The sequence below is a fragment of the Oncorhynchus clarkii genome, chromosome 6 (assembly GCF_045791955.1).
Source record: "Oncorhynchus clarkii lewisi isolate Uvic-CL-2024 chromosome 6, UVic_Ocla_1.0, whole genome shotgun sequence".
Classification (NCBI taxonomy): domain Eukaryota; kingdom Metazoa; phylum Chordata; class Actinopteri; order Salmoniformes; family Salmonidae; genus Oncorhynchus; species Oncorhynchus clarkii.
Window position 1 is genome coordinate 46,890,741 of NC_092152.1, and position 8,461 is coordinate 46,899,201.

Below are 8,461 nucleotides of genomic sequence, written 5' to 3' on the forward strand. Positions count from 1 at the left end.
AACAGCTAGCTACATTTTGAAGTGTTGCATTTTAATTCAAGTGGGTCACCAACATGGTAAGTGTAACACAGCTCTTTTTGTGTTAGTCCCTTTTTGTTAAATCACATTAATAGTACTCCTTCAATTCAGAGCCTGGATTTTTCCCCTGGGGCTAATATCCATATCACGCTGAAATCAATTGAATGGGGCAAACGTTTAGGGTTCTACAAAATTCCTTAAAATACTCCTACTACAATGTTAAAACATTCTACATTGTGACATTTATTCAAACAACAACAACTCCTTCATATGTATGTATGTATTTTCTGATGTTTGATCAGAGATCTTTTATCAGAGTATCTCTTGTCACACTGATCACAGCTACAGTGCCTTGCGAAAGTATTTGGCCCCCTTGAACTTTGCGACCTTTTGCCACATTTCAGGCTTCAAACATAAAGATATAAAACTGTATTTTTTTGTGAAGAATCAACAACAAGAGGGACACAATCATGAAGTGGAACGACATTTATTGGATATTTCAAACTTTTTTAACAAATCAAAAACTGAAAAATTGGGCGTGCAAAATTATTCAGCCCCTTTACTTTCAGTGCAGCAAACTCTCTCCAGAAGTTCAGTGAGGATCTCTGAATGATCCAATGTTGACCTAAATGACTAATGATGATAAATACAATCCACCTGTGTGTAATCAAGTCTCCGTATAAATGCACCTGCACTGTGATAGTCTCAGAGGTCCGTTAAAAGCGCAGAGAGCATCATGAAGAACAAGGAACACACCAGGCAGGTCCGAGATACTGTTGTGAAGAAGTTTAAAGCCGGATTTGGATACAAAAAGATTTCCCAAGCTTTAAACATCCCAAGGAGCACTGTGCAAGCGATAATATTGAAATGGAAGGAGTATCAGACCACTGCAAATCTACCAAGACCTGGCCGTCCCTCTAAACTTTCAGCTCATACAAGGAGAAGACTGATCAGAGATGCAGCCAAGAGGCCCATGATCACTCTGGATGAACTGCAGAGATCTACAGCTGAGGTGGGAGACTCTGTCCATAGGACAACAATCAGTCGTATATCGCACAAATCTGGCCTTTATGGAAGAGTGGCAAGAAGAAAGCCATTTCTTAAAGATATCCATAAAAAGTGTTGTTTAAAGTTTGCCACAAGCCACCTGGGAGACACACCAAACATGTGGAAGAAGGTGCTCTGGTCAGATGAAACCAAAATTGAACTTTTTGGCAACAATGCAAAACGTTATGTTTGGCGTAAAAGCAACACAGCTGAACACACCATCCCCACTGTCAAACATGGTGGTGGCAGCATCATGGTTTGGGCCTGCTTTTCTTCAGCAGGGACAGGGAAGATGGTTAAAATTGATGGGAAGATGGATGGAGCCAAATACAGGACCATTCTGGAAGAAAACCTGATGGAGTCTGCAAAAGACCTGAGACTAGGACGGAGACTTGTCTTCCAACAAGACAACGATCCAAAACATAAAGCAAAATCTACAATGGAATGGTTCAAAAATAAATATATCCAGGTGTTAGAATGGCCAAGTCAAAGTCCCGACCTGAATCCAATCGAGAATCTGTGGAAAGAACTGAAAACTGCTGTTCACAAATGCTCTCCATCCAACCTCACTGAGCTCGAGCTGTTTTGCTAGGAGGAATGGGAAAAAATGTCAGTCTCTCGATGAGCAAAACTGATAGAGACATACCCCAAGCGACTTACAGCTGTAATCGTAGCAAAAGGTGGCGCTACAAAGTATTAACTTAAGGGGGCTGAATAATTTTGCACGCCCAATTTTTCAGTTTTTGATTTGTTAAAAAAGTTTGAAATATCCAATAAATGTCGTTCCACTTCATGATTGTGTCCCACTTGTTGTTGATTCTTCACAAAAAAATACAGTTTTATATCTTTATGTTTGAAGCCTGAAATGTGGCAAAAGATCGCAAAGTTCAAGGGGGCCGAATACTTTCGCAAGGCACTGTATAAGGTTCCTCGTCTGTTTGTGTTCTCTGGTGCACTGTCAGCTCTCCAGATTGACCAAAACTCTTCCCACATTGACCACAGCTATAAGGTTTCTCTCCTGTGTGTGTTCTCTGGTGTGATACCAGATGGCAAGATTGACCAAAACTCTTCCCACATTGACCACAGCTATAAGGTTTCTCCACGGTGTGTGTTCTCTGGTGTGATACCAGATTGCCAGGTTGACCAAAACTCTTCACACATTGAACACAGCTATAAGATTTCGCTCCTGTGTGTATTCCCTGGTGTTGAGTCAGAATTCAAGATGCAGCAAAACTCCTCCCACATTGACCACAGCTATAAGGTTTCTCTCCTGTGTATATAATCTGGTGTTGAGTCAGATGGCAAGATTGACCAAAACTCTTCCCACATTGACCACAGCTAAAAGGTTTCTCTCCTGTGTGTATTCTCTGGTGCACTGTCAGCTCTCCAGATTGACCAAAACTCTTCCGACATTGAACACAGCCAGAAGGTTTCTCTCCTGTGTGTGTTCTCTGATGAATTTTAATGCCTGATGAGGTGAATCTCTTCCCACATTCAGAGCAGCAGTGAGTTCTCCCTGTGGATCTCTGCAGGTGTTTATTGAGGTGTTCTGATCTGGAGAGACTCTTCTCTGCCTCTTAGGCATCATGAGGTTGTTGAGTCTCCCCAGAGGATCCACGATAGTTCAGTATCTCTCCTGTGTGAACAACAAAGTCAGACAGATGATTAAAGGCCCACAACAGCGGTAATCCACTGTAAAAGGTGATGCCAACAGCGTAGCCATGATGTTGTACAACAATTGACGTCTGTAATGAATGTTACAATTATTTGACAATTGTCTTAAAATGAGCAACAATAGTAAGATTTTGTCTTGTTTTCACATTAGTAGTAACATCATTGTACATTGTAGGCTAGAAATAAGTTATTCATGTTGTTGAAACTCTAAGCAGTGTGCCAGACGACTTTTGGTCTCCAATATAGGCCCCTTTCTGTGTTTGCTAAAATTGCGACACGAGGGCGATGCACAAACAATTTGGTTGTAGAAACTCCTTCATGCTAATGAGGAAACCACTATTTACCAATATCGATTTTAGTTTTTCACAATGTATTCTGAATATTACAGCGCAATTTGTGTCTACATATGGAAAAATACACGTAAAAAATTATCAAACAATTGACTGGTAAAAACAACAGAAGACTCTTGGTTGGCCAATATTTATTTTAGTTGGGGACAGCACTAGAACATGATTTTGGGGATCCCGAGTGGTGCAACAGTCTAAGGCACTGCATTTCAGTGCTTGAGGCGTCACTACAGACCCTGGTGCGAATCCAGGCTGTATCCCAACCGGCCGTGGTTGGGAGTCTGATAGGGAGGCGCACAATTGGCCCGGCGTCGTCCGGTTTTGGCCGATGTAGGCCATCATTGTAAATAAGAATTTGTTCTTAACTGACTTGCCTAGGTAAATAAAGGTTACATTTGAAAAATGTAATAAGACATACAGAGCATTCAGAAAGTTCAGACCCCTTCTCTTTTTCCACATTTTCTTAGGTTACAGCCTTATTCAAATGTTTAATTACTTCACAGGAAATCTTCACAGGCAATTCTAGAATATACTATATATCCTAGAAACCTGGTTAGTTAGAGCTTAATTCAAATGTTTAATTCCCGTCCAAGAGACTGTTGACCAATCGCGTTCACATTGTCATGCTGTGACACGCAGTTCCTAATCTAATTCTCACAAAAATCCCTTTTTAAAGTCAGGATTTGAGTTGAGAAACATGCCTATTTTCCTCGAAAGTACGAAATGTACGAAATGTCGAAAGTACGAAAGTACGAAATGTCACGTTTGAAAAGTTATATTACAGAGAAGTAAATTATCTCACATCTTTGAAAATATTTGCAATGTGGTGCTTCTTGTTCACGGAGGGTAATTCATGCCAATGTAATTTTTTTAAGCTGTTAAGAATTTCTAGTTCTAGTTCTAGTTAAATAAATGTAAATAAATGTTAAATAAATGTTTTTAATAAATAGTGTTTTATGATAAACCGTTTTCTACAAATCCGTCAAGGCACCAACTTTGAGAAGGTTCTAAAACAAAGGTTTCAAACCAATTCATGAATGTAATTGAATCTAGGTATGTTTCCCCTTTAATGTGATTGAATCTAGGTTTGTTTCGCCTTTAATGTAATGGCATGAAAAAATAAATGGCTGAATATTATAGAATGAATCAAATCAAATCAAATCAAATTTTATTTGTCACATACACATGGTTAGCAGATGTTAATGCGAGTGTAGCGAAATGCTTGTGCTTCTAGTTCCGACAATGCAGTAACAACCAACAAGTAATCTAACTAACAATTCCAAAACTACTGTCTTGTACACAGTGTGAGGGGATAAAGAATATGTACATAAGGATATATGAATGAGTGATGGTACAGAGCAGCGTAGGCAGATACAGTAGATGGTATCGAGTACAGTATATACATATGAGATTTGTAAACAAAGTGGCATAGTTAAAGTGGCTAGTGATACATGTATTACATAAGGATACAGTCGATGATATAGAGTACAGTATATACGTATGCATATGAGATGAATAATGTAGGGTAAGTAACATTATATAAGGTAGCATTGTTTAAAGTGGCTAGTGATATATTTACATCATTTCCCATCAATTCCCATTATTAAAGTGGCTGGAGTTGAGTCAGTCTCAGTGTGTTGGCAGCAGCCACTCAATGTTAGTGGTGGCTGTTTAACAGTCTGATGGCCTTGAGATAGAAGCTGTTTTTCAGTCTCTCGGTCCCAGCTTTGATGCACCTGTACTGACCTCGCCTTCTGGATGATAGCGGGGTGAACAGGCAGTGGCTCGGGTGGTTGATGTTCTTGATGATCTTTATGGCCTTCCTGTGACATCGGGTGGTGTAGGTGTCCTGGAGGGCAGGTAGTTTGCCCCCGGTGATGTGTTGTGCAGACCTCACTACCCTCTGGAGAGCCTTATGGTTGAGGGCGGAGCAGTTGCCGTACCAGGCGGTGATACAGCCCGCCAGGATGCTCTCGATTGTGCATCTGTAGAAGTTTGTGAGTGCTTTTGGTGACAAGCCAAATTTCTTCAGCCTCCTGAGGTTGAAGAGGCGCTGCTGCGCCTTCTTCACAATGCTGTCTGTGTGAGTGGACCAATTCAGTTTGTCTGTGATGTGTATGCCGAGGAACTTAAAACTTGCTACCCTCTCCACTACTGTTCCATCGATGTGGATACTGGTATAGGGATTGATTGAATATGTCCGTAAACACACCGGCCAGCTGGTCTGCGCATGCTCTGAGGGCGCGGCTGGGGATGCCGTCTGGGCCTGCAGCCTTGCGAGGGTTAACACGTTTAAATGTCTTACTCACCTCGGCTGCAGTGAAGGAGAGACCGCAAGTTTTCGTTGCAGGCCGTGTCAGTGGCACTGTATTGTCCTCAAAGCGGGCAAAAAAGTTATTTAGTCTGCCTGGGAGCAGGACATCCTGGTCCGTGACTGGGCTGGATTTCTTCCTGTAGTCCGTGATTGACTGTAGACCCTGCCACATGCCTCTTGTGTCTGAGCCGTTGAATTGAGATTCTACTTTGTCTCTGTACTGACGCTTAGCTTGTTTGATAGCCTTGCGGAGGGAATAGCTGCACTGTTTGTATTCGGTCATGTTACCAGACACCTTGCCCTGATTAAAAGCAGTGGTTCGCGCTTTCAGTTTCACGCGAATGCTGCCATCAATCCACGGTTTCTGGTTAGGGAATGTTTTAATCGTTGCTATGGGAACGACATCTTCAACGCACGTTCTAATGAACTCGCACACCGAATCAGCGTATTCGTCAATGTTGTTGTCTGACGCAATACGAAACATGTCCCAGTCCACGTGATGGAAGCAGTCTTGGAGTGTGGAGTCAGCTTGGTCGGACCAGCGTTGGACAGACCTCAGCGTGGGAGCCTCTTGTTTTAGTTTCTGTCTGTAGATAGGGATCAACAAAATGGAGTCTTGGTCAGCTTTTCCGAAAAGGTGGCGGGGCAGGGCCTTATATGCGTCGCGGAAGTTAGAGTAACAATGATCCAAGGTCTTTCCACCCCTGATTGCACAATCGATATGCTGATAAAATTTGGGGAGTCTTGTTTTCAGATTAGCCTTGTTAAAATCCCCAGCTACAATGAATGCAGCCTCCGGATAAATGGTTTCCAGTTTGCAAAGAGTCAAATAAAGTTCATTCAGAGCCAACGATGTGTCTGCTTGGGGGGGATATATACGGCTGTGATTATAATCGAAGAGAATTCTCTTGGTAGATAATGCGGTCTACATTTGATTGTGAGGAATTCTAAATCAGGTGAACAGAAGGATTTGAGTTCCTGTATGTTTCTTTCATCACACCATGTCACGTTAGTCATAAGGCATACGCCCCCGCCCCTCTTCTTACCAGAAAGATGTTTGTTTCTGTCTGCGCGATGCGTGGAGAAACCTGTTGGCTGCACCGCCTCGGATAGCGTCTCTCCAGTAAGCCACGTTTCCGTGAAGCAAAGAACGTTACAGTCTCTGATGTCCCTCTGGAATGCTACCCTTGCTCGGATTTCATCAACCTTGTTGTCAAGAGACTGGACATTGGCAAGAAGAATGCTAGGGAATGGTGCACGGTGTGTCCGTCTCCGGAGTCTGACCAGAAGACCGCCTCGTGTCCCTCTTTTTCGGAGTCGTTTTTTTGGGTCGCTGCATGGGATCCACTCCGTTGTCCTGTTTGTAAGGCAGAACATAGGATCCGCGTCGCGAAAAACATATTCTTGGTCGTACTGATGGTGAGTTGACGCTGATCTTATATTCAGTAGTTCTTCTCGACTGTATGTAATGAAACCTAAGATGACCTGGGGTACTAATGTAAGAAATAACACGTAAAAAAACAAAAAACTGCATAGTTTCCTAGGAACGCGAAGCGAGGCGGCCATCTCTGTCGGCGCCGGAAGTGTGACTTATCAATAGGTCTAACAATTTCACCTCTTCAGGAAATCTACACTGGCAACTATCCCAAAATGCGATAGTATTGTCCATGTAACGTTTCCAAAATGGGATAGTATTGTCCATGTAACGTTTACAAGATGGGATAGTATTGTCCATGTAACGTTTCCAAAATGGGATAGTAATTGTCCATGTAACGTTTCCAAAATGGGATAGTATTGTCCATGTAACGTTTCCAAAATGGAATAGTATTGTCCATGTAACGTTTCCAAAATGGGATAGTATTGTCCATGTAACGTTATGCCCCCTTGTGAGTTAATAGTATTGCATGCTGTAGCAGGCTACATAAAGAGGAAGACCTCCATTGACGATTCAGTTCGTTGTAACATCTCGTCTGGACAGGTCACCGTCCTTAGTTAGTTTGTTTGTTAGTTCACGTTAGCTAGTTCATTATCACAAAAGTGAGAACTGCTCTAGATTGGAAACTTGTCACCATCGTTTTCAGTTGTAATTGCAAAGTTCCCGGAAGAAGTCCAGCAACAACGGAGGTTCCTCGATTAAACCACCTTCTAACAAGTTATTTGAAGAACCTTTTGGGGCTGTTTTTTGTTGACCAAGAACCCTACGGTTCTTAGGGGATCTGAGAACAACTCCAGTTGAACCCTTCATTTTTAGAGTTGTAGTCGGCTCTATTTACTCTCAGATTCAAACATGATGATTAACATCAACGATCAAGTCAGCTGCTGCTGCTCCAATACAGTATGAGGTGAGACGGTAAACTGATGTTGAATCATAATGAGTAAGTTAATTAAAATTAATTTGTGAAACAGTAAAAAAAATAGTATATGGCATATTAAATATATATTATGCTATTGTCATCATATTAAATATATTACGCTATTGTTATCATATAGAAACATCATGGAATATTGTACATCATATTAAATATATTATGCTATTGTTATCATATAGAAACATCATGGAATATTGTACATCATATTAAATACTGCTATGCGGATGACACACAGCTGTACATTTCAATGAAACATGGTGAAGCCCCAAAATTGCCCTCGCTAGAAGCCTGTATTTCAGACATAAGGAAGTGGATGGCTGCAAACTTTCTACTTTTAAACTTGGACAAAACAGATGCTTGTTCTAGGTCCCAAGAAACAAAGAGATCTTCTGCTGAATCTGACAATTAATCTTAATGGTTGTACAGTCGTCTAAAATAAAACTGTGAAGGACCTCGGCGTTACTCTGGACCCTGATCTCTCTTTTGACAAACATATCAAGACTGTTTCAAGGACAGCTTTTTTCCATCTACGTAACATTGCAAAAATCTGAAACTTTCTGTCCAAAAATGATGCAGAAAAATGTATCCATGTTTTTGTCACTTCTAGGTTAGACTACTGCAATGCTCTACTTTCCGGCTACCCGGATAAAGCACTAAATAAACTTCAGTTAGTGCTAAATGCGGCTGCTAAC

At 41.5% G+C, this 8,461-nt stretch overlaps 1 pseudogene; it reads right to left on the minus strand.

The window, feature by feature from the left end:
* Positions 1 to 299: 299 nt before the first annotated feature.
* LOC139411226 (zinc finger protein 345-like) overlaps positions 300 to 8,461 on the minus strand; it is a 23,213-nt pseudogene continuing 15,051 nt past the window's right edge.